Source organism: Triticum aestivum, chromosome 3B (assembly GCF_018294505.1).
Source record: "Triticum aestivum cultivar Chinese Spring chromosome 3B, IWGSC CS RefSeq v2.1, whole genome shotgun sequence".
NCBI classification, from domain to species: domain Eukaryota; kingdom Viridiplantae; phylum Streptophyta; class Magnoliopsida; order Poales; family Poaceae; genus Triticum; species Triticum aestivum.
In genome coordinates, this window is record NC_057801.1 from 682,355,518 (window position 1) to 682,370,132 (window position 14,615).

The window sequence follows — 14,615 nt, forward strand, 5'->3', positions numbered from 1 at the left end:
GAAGGCCTTTGCAGATTCCTCCATCTCATCGTCTGAATCCCGAGCATCATCATAGTCTTGCACCATGTTTTCCATCCCGGTACCATGCTCGTCGGTGCGAGGACGATCCACCTCAACTCGGTCATGTTGGGCAGACTCACCATGATATGTCCACACCGTATAATCAGGCGTAAAACCACTCTTCTGTAGGTGTTTGCCCATTTCATCCTCTGTCCTCTTTTCCCAATTGCCGCACCGGAAATAGGGGCACCAAGTTTTCCTCTGGCCATTTGCAAATGCGGCTTGCACAAACCTCTTGGTTTTTGTGAACCATTCAGTGCTCCATTTGTTCTGACCAGTGTGACCGGTGTACATCCATGCACGATCACTCATCTTGACTTTCAGAGCTACTGGACACACAACAAATATATATATAATTCACCACGTATATATTCATCAGTTGATCTACTTTGTCAATTTTATTACGTCCATGCAACCTACACTCTAATAGGTAATGATAGGTCCTAATCCCACCCGAGTATGTGTAGATTGGGTTCATTTTCCCATGCTATGCTCCGGATCCGACGCAAAATTTTGACAGCACCTCCCCGCTGTTCTCCTGATACACGTCTCTGCAATAAATAGAGAGGATGTGTACCCGGAGAACAATAGGGGAGGCACTGACGAAATTTATGCGTCGTATCCGGAGCAAGCACATGGGAAAACGAACCCAATCTACACATACTCGGGCTGTCCATGGATAGCGCTGGACAATTCGAAAGAATCAAGGTTATAAATATGCAAATGCATGCATATTTATAACTATAACGCTTTCGAATGGGAGACACATATTGGTTATGCATACTGATGATTCAAGACACTTATATAGCTAGCTATCAAGTTTCATCGGCATGAACACCGGAACAGAGAAAATAATTAATGGGGAGGAGGACATGTCATTTGTGCTCACCCACGAACGAAGGGGCAGAGCTCGTCAAACGCACGGCGAGGTCGTCGAACACCAAACCTCGCAGCGATGAAACAACCGCACATTTAAATCTACCCGATCAACACAATTATATATGATGTTTTTCATAACAAAATCAAAAAATATATGACCTAACTCATAATTCACAAATATATGACCCCGTCGGCGTGTCGAGGTCGGGGTGTCAGGGTCAGGAGGTCAGGGGGTCGGGGTGTTTCCTTCTATCCTTCTCCTTCTTTCTTTCTCTTCTTCTTCTTCTTCTTCTTTCCTTTCTTCTTCTTCTTCTTTCATCTTTTTCTACTTCTTTTCATTTCTTCTTTTCTTCTTCTTCTACTTCTTCTACTTCTTTTCTTCTTCTTCTTCTTCTTCTTCTTCTTCTTCTTCTTCTTCTTCTTCTTCTTCTTCTTCTTCTTCTTCTTCTTCTTCTTCTTCTTCTTCTTCTTCTTCTTCTTTCATCTTTTTTCTACTTCTTTTCTTTTCTTCCTTTCTTCTGCTTCTACTTCTTTTCTTCTTCTTCTTCTTTCATCTTTTTTCTACTTCTTTTCTTTTCTTCTTATCTTCTTCTTCTACTTCTTCTACTTCTTTTCTTCTTCTTCTTCTTTTATTCACATATTCTTTTATTCTACATCTTTTTTCTACTTCTTTTCTTTTCTTCTTCTTCTACTTCTTCTACTTCTTCTACTTATTCTACATATTCTACATATTCTTCTACTTCTACAACAACAAATTTTTTTTGAAAAAACAGAAAAAAGAAAAAAATAATTCACCGGAGCAATGCGACGGTCGGGGCAGTGGGGCGGGTGGGCCGGTGACGTGGTGGCACGTTGGGGCAATGGGACGGTCGGGGCAGTGGGGCGGGTGGGCCGACGACGTGGTGGTGCACCGGGGCGCCGGGGTAGCGGGATGGTGGAGCGACAGGGCATCGGCGGGTGGGGTGGGGGCGGCAGGGTGGTGGGGCGACGGGGCAAGCGGGGGCGGGAGCGGGGACGTGGGTGATGCCGGGCGGCGGCATGGTGGGGCGATGGGCGTTGGCGGGTGGGGTGGGGGCGGCGGGGTGGTGGGGCGATGGGTCAAGCGGGGGCGGGGGCAGGGGCAGGGGCGGTGGCGGGGGCGGCGGGGGCGGCGGTGGGTGGATCTGGTGGCGGGGGGCGTCGGGGAGGAGAGAGGGAGAGAAACAGAGAGAGTAACGGGCGGGGGGGGGGGGCTCGATCGGCCGTTAGTTAGGTTAGATTAGTTAGCCTTTGCCGTCCGCCAAGCCTTTGCCGTCTGCTTTTTTTATCTTTGTCGTCTGCTAGCAGACGGCAAAGAGGGGGGGTGGTGTTATGTTTTTCTAATCGGCTCGTTAGTGGGGGCCACCTCTCTCTTTGCCGTCAGCCAGCTGACGACAAAGAAGTAACTGATGGCAAAGACCTTCTTTGCCGTCATCCAGTTGTTTGTCGTCCGCTTTTTGGTAGCTGATGGCAGAGACCTTCTTTGCCGTCTGCTAGCAGACGGCAAAGAACAGGCAGACGGCAAAATCCCTGATTTCAGTAGTGGTTGTCGGATAATGGTTCTCTATGGTTGGGTTTCTTTAACGAAATCGGAGGAAACCCCCTCTTTCAATAATAAAAAAAATCAATGGCACTAGCGGTGCGAAAACATTGCCTCAAATTAATAGTGCCACTAGATCAAGGTGCAAAATAATAACATTACTGCTTTATCATGGCAGTGCCAAAACAGTAGCACAAGGCAGACTCAACATGCAGGATCTTTGGCAAACGGTCAGACCAAAAAGGAACATACCTCGTGATGGGAACCATATTTGCAGTCAACGCCATCGTAGAAGGGATGACACCATTACCAACATGGATTATTCAATTCATGGGACCTTTTGGTGCAGTTCACCTAAAATGAACCAATGTCCCATGAGCTGGTAGCTTTTTTTTAAGAAAAGGGCTCCAACCCCGGTTCCATTTCCATCAGAAAACGAAACCCACAGAGCTTCTTCTTCATTAGTTGCAATAAAATTGAGCAACATCAAGGTTGGTCGTGAAGCTCCTAGAATGTTCAACTATAATTTGGATCTCATTTGAGCAGTTCAACTAAGATCAATCGTGAAATGTATACCTCTGTTTGTACAAAAAAGGTGGAAAGGAGGGTGACTAACAAGTGATGAAACATACGTCAAATGAAAAGAAGCATGTTCCTTATCTGAATGGCAATCCTACAAGGACAGTAGCAATTTCTAAAGCGGCAGCATTGCTAGATATTAATGTGGGCATTAGGATTAACTATGACAACCGTTAAATACGACATTACTTTAATGGTGCCATTGCTTCATTTTACCATTAACATTACATTAACAGCTGCTATAGAGTCGGTATTTGGGCACGGGAGAGTAGGCGGACCAGGACAGTTGCATTTCTAATGAAAAGAAGCAACTTATCTTAATGGGAAATTTAGCAGGACATGAAAAAAGTGCCATTGATTCATATTACTGGAGGCATTACATTGAAAAGAACATTGGTTTAACGTGTCCTTACTTTTAACAGTGCGACCGCTACATTTTATCAGTGGCATTACATAAGAGTGGCTCGGGGCAACAAACATCAGAACATGATATCTAGGTTGGTCCCATTTTTGTTCGGTATAGCCACATTATACTGTGTGAAGCTAGCAAATCTAGTGCTGGATTTACTCTGTTGACTTGTCCCCCAGTCCCCACTTTCTTTCCTTTTTCAACCAATAGATCGGCTTTATATTGAGTTTGTACTACATTTCCCTTTATTTCCCTATTAGACATAGAGACCAGCTGGATAGCCAGTCTCTACTACTTTTCGCCCCCATTATTTCCTCTTTCGACCAAGTCCTAGATTCAGGTAACAAATCTTCCCCCACCACCTACCCCCTTTCTTCCCTGTTTGAACCAAGTAGTAATAGATTCGAGTGCATGAACTAGTTTTACCTCTTAACAGTAAAAATTTAGGTGGCTTTCGAACAACCGATTGATCCTATCTACGAGGGGGCCTGAGAAATAGTAAAAGATACAAATGCAGCGATGTCAGGAGCTCGGGAAGTAGAGCAAGGCCAGTTTCGAAGGAAGTTATACCTGAGGGTCGCCGAGATGTTGCTAGGTGGGCGGCGGTGTCGGTGTCAAAACCGGTGGATCTCGGGTAGGGGGTCCCGAACTGTACGTCTAAGGTTGATGGTAACAGGAGGCGGGGGACACGATGTTTACCCAAGTTTGGGCCCTCTCTATGGAGGTAATACCCTAATCCTTCTTGATTGATCTTGATGAATATGAGTATTATAAGAGTTGATCTACCATGAGATCTTAATGGCTAAAACCCTAGAAGTCTAGCCTATATGATTATGATTGGTACATATGCCTCTACGGACTAAGCCCTGCGGTTTATATAGATACTAGAGGGGACTAGGGTTGTACAAACTCGGTTACGGAGAAAGGAATCTTCATATCCGGTCGCCAAGCTTGCCTTCCATGCCAAAGAGAGTCCCATCCGGACGCGGGACAAAGTCTTCTGTCTTGTATCTTCATAGTCCATCAGTCCGACCCACATCAATAGTCCGGACGGCCGAGGACCCCCTAATCAAGGACTCCCTTAGTAGCCCCTGAACCAGGCTTCAATGACGAGGTGTCAGGCACATGAATTGTCTTCGACATTGTAAGGCGGGTTCCTTCTCCGAGTACTCCAAAATAGTCTTCGGACACAAGAATCGTGCCCGGTCTCTGCAAAACAATTTCCACACACAACCATAAAGAGTATAATATTTCATGAGTTCAATCTGCTGACAATTTTTATAGCGTGACATCACATCATCGCCCAGCCATTGTTTCGAATCATTTTTTAACCTGCCGTTCCATGTTTCGAGAGGCGGTCTTGTCAAAGTAGAGATCGTGTCTCCTTATTGCGGGATTCTCATCAATACGGGTGTGGGTAACCCAACCGTTCTATTGGCAAGATTCCTTGGGAATAAGTAGTTTTTAAGGCCTAGGAGGGGGCGTTTGATATCCATTGCCTCTATAAACGAGCTAAGACTTATCCTTTCTCTTCTATGCTAATCCTTTCCCCAACCTCTCCCACCTCAAGTTCCAGCACCCAAGGTTCAATCCGATCGCTTCACGTTTCCCAGTCATGTCCGGACCCATCCTTCAAGGCCGGTGGGTGGCCTCCTCTGTCACATAGGAGGATATCGCAAAGCTCCGGGAGGCAAGATACTTGACTGCCGAAATCCTCCACAGGCTTCCTGCTCAAGGGCGGGTTATTCCTACTCCCAGATCCAATGAGAGGGTCGTATTCATCTCTCACTCCCTCCAAGGGTTAGGGTTTGCTCTTCATCCCTTCGTTCGAGGGCTCATGTTCTATTACAGGCTAGATTTTCATGATCTAGCTTCGGATTCCTTCCTTCACGTCTTGTCATTCATTATCATGTGCGAGGCCTTCCTTCGTATTTCCCACACTTCGGCTTGTGGCTCAAGACCTTTATGTGAAGCCGAAGGTAGTCGACGGGAAACAAGCGGAGTGCGGAGGTGCTGCAATAAGCAAACTCACCAATACTCCTTGGACAAATGGCTCCTTCACAGAAACATCCGACCTGTGGCAACGGGAGTGGTTTTAAATCATTGAACCCCATGGTAAAAAGTGGGTAGCTACACCTGCGTCCTGATCTGGCCCTCTGTTGCATCTTGCATCATGGATTAACAAGGGGCTAGACTAGGGATCCCTTGATGAAGTGCAGATGTTGCAAAGCCGCATTCGGAGCCTCATTGAAAAGGACTCCGGTCTCATCAATGTAATCCAAGTAATGCTAGTCCGTCGGGTCCTACTATGCCAGCGACGGCCTCTCCACATGTGGGAGTTCAATCCGGAAGGACCACGAACCCCTCAGCACTTCTCTAGCACGATGCTCAAAGGAATGTGGAAATATTTCTTTGGGGTATGAAAATAGTGGCCAGATATTACAGAAGACATCGGCCTTAACTGCAATCATCCGGATACCTCGGTAAGCACTCGACTCCCGAACACAGTTTAGTCAGATTCCTCATAACAATCTACTGAGAAAATCATACTCGGCCAGGGCTGGATAAAGAAGGCGCAGAGAATTAGGTGTTCGGTCCCTCTTCCCAAAGACTCAGCTGATCCGGTGTTAACAAGGATGCTGGCTCCGGCACCCTACCAAGTGCCGGCGAGGGAAGACAAGGAGGAGAGCAAGGAGGCCCAAGGTGACCCTCATTCTAGAGGCATGCTCGGTATCTTGTCCAGGGAGATCAAAACTCCCTCTTCTGAAGATGGAAGGGAAGGAAAAACTGACATCCCTTCTCCCCGTGGGAAGAAGAGGACCGCCCCCAAAGACTTGAAGATAAAGTCTTCTAAGCGAGGGAAGATATCCCTGTCAGGGGGCTTTGGTTCGGGAGGTGACGTTGACACACAATCTCTCCGAAAAGACAGGGCCTTAGCTGAACTGTAAGTGAACAAGGGTGTTTTAAACATATCACGTTCTTTCTTGGTTGCAAGGGTAACATTTAAAATATATGTTTGCAGTCCGGCATGCAACCTTCATTAACAATTCTCCTCTTCGGGGGATCTTCTTTCGGAGATGATGGAGAGAGAGACACCTCCACTGATTTCTACGCCCAATAGGACAGAGGACCCCGAGTTGTCCTCCCAGAGGATCTCTCCTGATAAACAAGCGGTACGAGGGACAATGAAGACTAAGCCCGATGACACTTCGGTCGTCCAGGGTCCAGGGTGTGCGGTTCCTACGGGAACCGACAATAGAGGCCCCAGACTATCCATCTTACAGCCAGAGACGACTCATAGGTCAAGCAAACATATTCCATTAAAGGGAGTCCGTACCCTTTCAGCTGCTTCCAGGGATCCGGCGATGCCGGATACACTTACGGACACATTGCAACATGCGCCTGTCTCAAAGGAACATCGTACCTTGATGGGTACGATAGTTGGAAGGATTCTGTCCGTGAAAAGTGGATTGAATGAAGCCTTTACGAGCCTATTAAGAGGCTTTGAGGTACGTAATGTAATATTTTCAATTGTGCTATAAACCAAAATGCACCTGTGTATAGATAGTAGCCCCTGAGACTCTGGTTGGCGTCCAAAGGGAGGCGATCAGAGGATGAAGAAATATATGCCCAGGAAATGTTCTGACTAATTAAAACATAGGCTATTACATCCGTGGCGACTGTTCCAGCTACGGAGATTGCACATCTGAAGCAGAAAGTTGATATGGCGGATGATGACATCACGCTTATTAACAGGCGGCTCGACCAGGCGCAAGGTATGTCTTTGAGGCGCTAAGTATATGCGAGTACTATGAGATGAGCATGACGCTAAGAATTTTATACTGAGATATGCATAACTGCAGATAGTGCCGCCGCAGTTGAGACCCTTCGGGCTGAGCTTTCCCAGGCCAAGGAACAAGCCAGGATGAGTAATGCGGCTGCCAAAAAGGCAGCTGCTGAATTAAAGGCCGAATAGGCTACTCGGCGCCAGTGCGAGGAGAGAATATCTACTATGGCACTTGAGCTAAATGATGCTACTGGCTAATGCGACCTTCTCAAGAAAGATACCAAAACCTGAGCAGCTGATCTTGACAAGGCCTTACAAGAGGCGAGAGAAGTGCAGTCTGAGTCTAGAGCGGCTCGGGAGGAGATCCGACAAGCTGGGGAGATCGCGGCTGGTAAGCCCTTCTTATTGCAAACTAAATTCACGATCCGAAGTATGCCCCGCTTAATCAGATGTGGACTTCTTCAGACGCATTTTTGGACTTGCCGAGGAGTGTCTCCAATGCGACACAGTTTTTCCAAGCGCAAGAAGGATATGCGACGGAAAAGCTTTTCTGGTCGCAATTCAGCATGCCAAAGCGTCCATTGTTGCTGAACAAATAGATGACCCTATGGGCCGAGCTCCACAAGCTATCCAGATCTGCCATAAAGGACGTCACAGTCCGGCTGTGGCCGACTGAGCCAATTCTGAATAGTTATTTCGATTTGGTGCAGTGACTCATTGATGCGGTGCCGCGTATTGATGTTGTTAAGCAATCAACGTGCATAGAAGGTGCACGGATGGCCCTTTCTCGATGTACTGGGCAAAGATGAAGGCCATCGATATTGCAGCAAAAAGTTCACCCAAGGGAAAGGACCATCACACGCCAGAACATTATTTCGAAGATGTCCTAGAGGGTGCCCGCTTGATAGAGGGTCAGTGCTCGAAAGATATTATATTCAAGTGAATTGTATTGAAATTGTAAGAGCAATATTATGATATTTTTAAGGCTATGTTTTTTATACTTTTGCCTAAAAAGTTTTTGGTGCCTCCCGTGCGGCCGTTTTTGGTGTAATCTGAAAGTTTACCAGTCGTCGGCTTCAGCCCCCTCGAGTATAATGCGGGGGTGTTTGGAAAAGCACTTGATCACTCTTGACTCAACGTCTTGGTCCATTAAGGAGGTGTCAATGCGGCGAACTAGGCAATCAGACTATAGGGCTTTAACACTTTCATTTAGCCATAGGAGCTTGATGATGGGGCTATGATATAGCCCGTGGTATGTACGCGGTTATCCGAATACGGCGCGTTTTCATACGTGACCAGAAGAACGGTCCTTCGTGTAAGGAATCACGTAGATTCCGGTGAGTCATCGAGTGGTTGACCAGCTCTCGCCGCATCATGATAGTTAGTTTTTGGCTTCCTCTACTGAAGCGCTCATCCGGACGAACCAGGACATAATCACAGTAGTTCTCCCTTTACTACCCTAGCCGATAGAGCGGAACGTAAGGTAGTAAGCACAGGATCCGGGTAACCCAACTATTGACCAAAGATATGATTTAGAGCTGATGCATATAAGGCCAAACTCGTGACGCCGAACACTCTCCCTATAGGTGTTTGGACTTTTCAACATATACCGGGCTGAATATAGCCCCTGGTAATGGACCCTGGTATATCAAGACACGTGTGGCAATCTGACAGGGGGAGAGAACGCAGGTGGTGAGAGAATAAAACTCCAAATACAATGTGAACCAAGCTGCTTCTATAATATCCCTTTCTAGTACGGCGAGCCGTGTACTTATAGATAATGTCGGTAGCTTCCTTGGACATTTTACATGCCAGAAAAGTATAAAACAAAAAGAGATAAAAGGTTTAAATAGGGTCTTAATCTAAAAAGAAACCTTAGCGTGGGGCCGTGCTACACGTGTGTGCGGTTTTCTCCTTTGTGATGTGTCCTTGAAGGAGGGGGTTGTGATGGCCGGCTGCAAAAAGGAAAAACCGGTAAGAAGGAATGCAGTGTGGCCGTAAACAGAGCTGGTTCATTTAATGAATCTTGAAAGATAGCTTATAGAGTCCGAATAGGGTCGAGCCGAACTATGGACTATTTGTATTCAGTGTGCCCCCAGCGCTGCCCAAGGAATTTTAAGGGTATACTCGTGTACACGAGGCACATATGATATCACCTTATTGGGCAGTCAATGGGGGCATAACTGCTAATTGAGCTCAGGTTTATCTGAGTTACCGCACTGAGGCGTGCACCGGCACACTTAGCTGTGTCTGCGATCTTGACGACCGATGAGCTATTCGGCTTGAATAGGCCATTTTGGGCTTTGACTGCTAGGGCCGTAGTGTCCTCCTCCGTGCAAAGAGAACGCTCCATTTTTCCATTGACCGTGATGACGCCACGCGGTCCAGGCATTTTGAGCTTTAAATAAGCATAATGCGGGACTGCATTAAAGCGGGTGAAGGCCGTTCTTCCGAGTAGTACAAGATAGCCACTTCGGAACGGAGCTATGCCGAAGATTAACTCCTTGCTTCGAAAGTTATCGGGAGATCCGAATACGACCTCCAATGTTAAATTGCCCATGCAGCGGGCTTCTATGCCCGGTATAACTCCTTTAAAGGTCGTATTGCTTGGCTTGATTCTTGATGGGTCTATCCCCATCTTCCGGACAATGTCCTGATATAATAGATTGAGACTGCTGCCGCTGTCCATAAGGACTCGAGTGAGATGGTATCCGTTGATTATTGGATCGAGCAATAGGGCAGCCGAACCCCCATGACAGATACTAGTCGGATGATCCCTGTGATCAAAGATGATCGGACAGGCCGACCATGGGTTGAATTTGGGGGCAACAGGCTCAACGGCATAGACATCTCGGCGTGCGCACTTGCGCTCCCTCTTTGGGATATGAGTGACATAGATCATGTTCACTATTTTGATCTCCGGTGGAAATTTCTTCTGTCCCCCCGTGTTTGGCTGGCAAGATTCATCCTTGTCATCGCTCTGAGGTCCTTTCCCCTTATGTTCGGCAGTGAGTTTGCTGGCTTGCTTAAAGACCCAACAACTGCGGTTGGTATGGTTTGCAGGTTTAGCGGGGTGCCATGGATCCGGCAGGACCTGTCTAATATTTTGTCTAGGCTAGATGGACCATCTTTGTTGCCTTTAAATGGCTTCTTCCGTTGACCAGGTTTGGGGTCACTAAGTCCGGCGTTTACCGCTGTATCATCTGGGCTTCCCACATTGTTTCGATGTTTGCTTTTGTTATGTCGTGGCTTTCCATTGCCATCCCTGACTTCGGATGTGCCAGGGTCGCTGGTGCTGCTACGGGCTAACCAGTTGTCCTCGCCCATGCAAAAATGGGTCATGAGTGTAGTTAGGTCTGCCATTGTCCTTGGCTTTTCCTGGCCGAGGTGTCTAGCTAGCCGTTCGTCCCGGACACTGTGCTTGAAGGCTGCTAAGGCTTCAGCGTCCGTACAATCGACGATTTGGTTCTTTTTAGTGAGAAACCGATTCCAAAGCTTACATGTTGATTCCTCGGGTTGTTGGATTATGTGACTTAGATCATCAGCATCCGGGGGGCGGACATAGGTCCCTTGAAAATTGGCCTGAAAAGTGTCCTCAAGTTCTTCCCAACTTCCAATGGAGTTTTCGGGCAGACTTTTCAGCCAATGCCGAGCTGGTCGTTTCAGCTTGAGGGGTAAGTATTTGACGGCGTGGAGATCATCTCCACGACCATGTGGATGTGAAGAATAAAGTCTTCGATCCAGACAACAGGATCTGTCATTCCATCACGTGCCTCGATATTTACGGGTTTAAATCCTTCTAGAAATTCGTGATCCAGCACCTCATCGGTGAAGCACAGGGGGTGTGTGGCGCCTCTATATGGAGCCAAGTCGTGACGTAGCTCGGATGGAGTTCGTGTGTGGTTTTCGGCCCGGACATGGTTATATTTGTCACGCCCGGCCAGGTGGCCATCATCGTGCGTCGGGGCACGCCCACGCGATCCATAGATCGATCTGGTCTGACCTGCTTTGTTTTCCAGGTTAGGCCGTAGGTCATATGTATATCCCCGAGCTGTTGTGTCTTTGTTCTTACAGCGAGTTAGTGCAGGCTGTTGTTCGACCTGAGTTGCCGCTTTGTCCCGGCCACGTGGTGGTCGGTCAGCCGGATTATGCGCTGGTATGACGGGTTCCAGTGCCTCGTCATCGAATTGGGGTAACAATTTGTGCTTCGGGTAACTTTTGGTTGGGCGCTCGAGGCCGTATTCCTCGGCTGCCAGGACATTAGTCCATCTGTCATTGAGTAGATCTTGATCAGCTTGAAGCTGCTGCTGCTTCTTTTTTAGGCTCCTTACAGTGGCTATTAGCCGGCGCTTAAAGCGCTCCTGCTCGATGGGTTCGTCAGGCATGATAAAGTCTTTGTCGCTGAGGCTCACCTCGTCCTCGGAGAGCGGAAGGTATACTGTCCTCCGAGTCATCATTCATGGCCTGTTCGTCAGGGCTAACTCACCCATCTTCCAATTCGTCCTGTTCCGTGGTTGGCTCAACGGGGTCTTCATAGTCTTCGACATTGTCTGGAGTGTTGTTTTCGTCTGTGACGGTATTGCTGTCTTTACCACGGCGTGGCTTAGAGGAACGCCGCTGACGCCGACGCTTTGGCTGTATCTCAGGAGGCTTATCCTCGACTGGATTTTCATTGTCGCCGTTGTTCTCTTTGGGTGTATCCACCATGTATACGTCATACGAGGAGGTGGCTGTCTAGCGCCCTGTAAGCGGTGGTTTTGTGACTGCTCCTCTCCGGCATCGTCATTCATACCGTCGATGTCTTCGGAGTCGTAATCAAGCATGTTAGTTAAGTCTTTGAGAGTGGCTATTAACTGGGTGGTGGGTGGGAAATGGAATTCTCCATCATCAGCCTTGAGTCCAAACTGGATATAGTTCGGTTGAAAGCCCCCTGATAAGGAAAGGACTTTTAATGAGTTTAGCATATCGCCTAAAGGCGAGTGCTGGAAGATGTCCGCAGAGCTGAACTCAACGATCGGCGCCTGATCAGTTTTGATGGGCGCGGATGCATGTGATTCGGAACCTATGGCCGGAGACGAATCCGAGGTTCCGTTGACACAGGCCCCGCTCGAGGTCGGATCTGTGTGCGGCTCCAACGCTGCTGAGTAGGCATCTTCCGCGGTAGGGTTGAGCTTTCCGTTGTTGGATGGCGCAATCTGCTCCGGATCCAGAGCCGGAGCAGTTACAGGTGCTATCTCCTAGGCACAGTCTGATGACATATTTAGGTCATGTTCATCACAGTGGCAGGGAGCGGCTGTCATGGGTTCGAATCCATCGAAGATCAAGTCTCCTTGGATATCGGCAATGTAATTCAAGCTTCCAAACCTGACCTGATGGCCGGCGTAGCTGTGGATCTGCACTAGATGACCAAGCAAGTTCGCCCGTAGTGCGAAGCCGCCGAAGATGAAGATCTGTCCGGGGAGGAAAGCCTCCCCCTAGATTGCATTGTTGTTGATGATTGATGGAGCCATCAAACCTTTTTGTGAAAATGCAGTGGAACTCTCAATGAAAGCACCAATATCGGTGTCAAAACCGGCGGATCTCGGGTAGGGGGTCCCGAACTGCACGTCTAAGGTTGATGGTAACAGGAGGCGGGGGACACAATGTTTACCTAGGTTCGGGCCCTCTCTATGGAGGTAATACCCTACTTCCTGCTTGATTGATCTTGATGAATATGAGTACTGCCATGAGATCGTAATGGCTAAAACCCTAGAAGTCTAGCCTATATGATTATGATTGGTATATATGCCTCTACGAATGAAGCCCTCTGGTTTATATAGATACCGTAGGGGACTACGGTTGTATAGAGTCGATTACAGAGAAATGAATCTTCATATCCGGTCACCAAGCTTGCCTTCCATGCCAAAGAGAGTCCCATCCAGACACGGGTGATACATCTCCGTCGTATCTATAATTTTTGATTGTTCCATGCCAATATTATTCAACTTTCATATACTTTTGGCAACTTTTTATACTATTTTTGGGACTAGCATATTGATCCAGTGCCCAGTGCCAGTTCCTGTTTGTTGCATGTTTTATGTTTCGCAGAAAACCCATATCAAACAGAGTCCAACTGGAATAAAAACGGACGGAGATCTTTTTTGGAATATTTATGATTTTTGGGAAGAAGAATCAACACGAGACGATGCTTGTCGGGGATATACCCTGTGGTATGACCCGACCGGAGTTGTAACCCAACCGGGACTTAGTAAACCGGTGAATGTTAAACCGGCAGATAGTTAAGACAAATGGCTAAGACAGACGGTAAACCGGCGAGTGTTAAACCGGCAGAGTTAAGACAGATGGTAGCACCGACAGGTGTTAAGTCAAGCATAACCCGGTAGACAATGTTAAACCGGCAGATAATGTTAAACCGGTAGACAATGTTAAACCGACAGACAATGTTAAACCGGGTGACAATGTTAAACTAGCAGACGTTAAGAAGCCCAAGAAGGGAAGTCAAAATAGTTATGTCTTAGTCCAAGATGGACTCTACATGCAACCCGCCCCTTTAACTTATATAAGGAGGGGCAGGGCCCCCCAAAGAGGGACAAGCAAGAAACAATCTCTAGGGCTAGACATAATTAGAGGAGAGCCGGTTTACGGCGAATCCCTCATGATGATAATGAGATCTAGCTTGAAACAACATGTAGGGTTGTTACCGGATGATGTTTCCCGGGGCCCGAAGCTGTCTAAACCCTTGTCTTGTGTTACGCTTCTCGATTCCGCTCAACCCCTCTCAAGCTACCACATAGATGCGTTGGCCTCGCGACTAAGTCCTCACACTAGGACATCTGACATAATAAATCCACAAGAGTTGGCGCCCACCGTGGGGCTAGCGCAGGATGGTGTTGAGTTCTTGAAGGGATCTCTCTAAAGGATCGAAAAATTCGCAATTTTTGGATGAAGAAGAATCCTCAAGGAAGGATTTGTATTTTTGAAGGCAAACAGTAAGATCAAAGGCCAATACAAGTTTGAGTTCAAAAAGAGATTGGGGTTTGGCGGTTTGTGCGTTATCGGCGTGATATGTGTTGCCGAGGTAGACAAAAATTCTGAACCGTCGCATGCCGGGTCAAGTTCAGTCCATGTACTACCGCTAGAAAGCTGATCCGCCAAAGGAAAGAAAAAGAGAATTTAATCCATGGTCCAATGATGATACACGAAACTTGGCAAGTTAATCCCGATCCAGGGAAGGAAAACGGTCACGATCCGGACTTTGAGACACTCGACCGAGTGCCTCGCTGCTGCTTCGTGCAATTTTCCACATCGTCAAATTGCCTTGCCAGAACCGCCATGGTACGGTC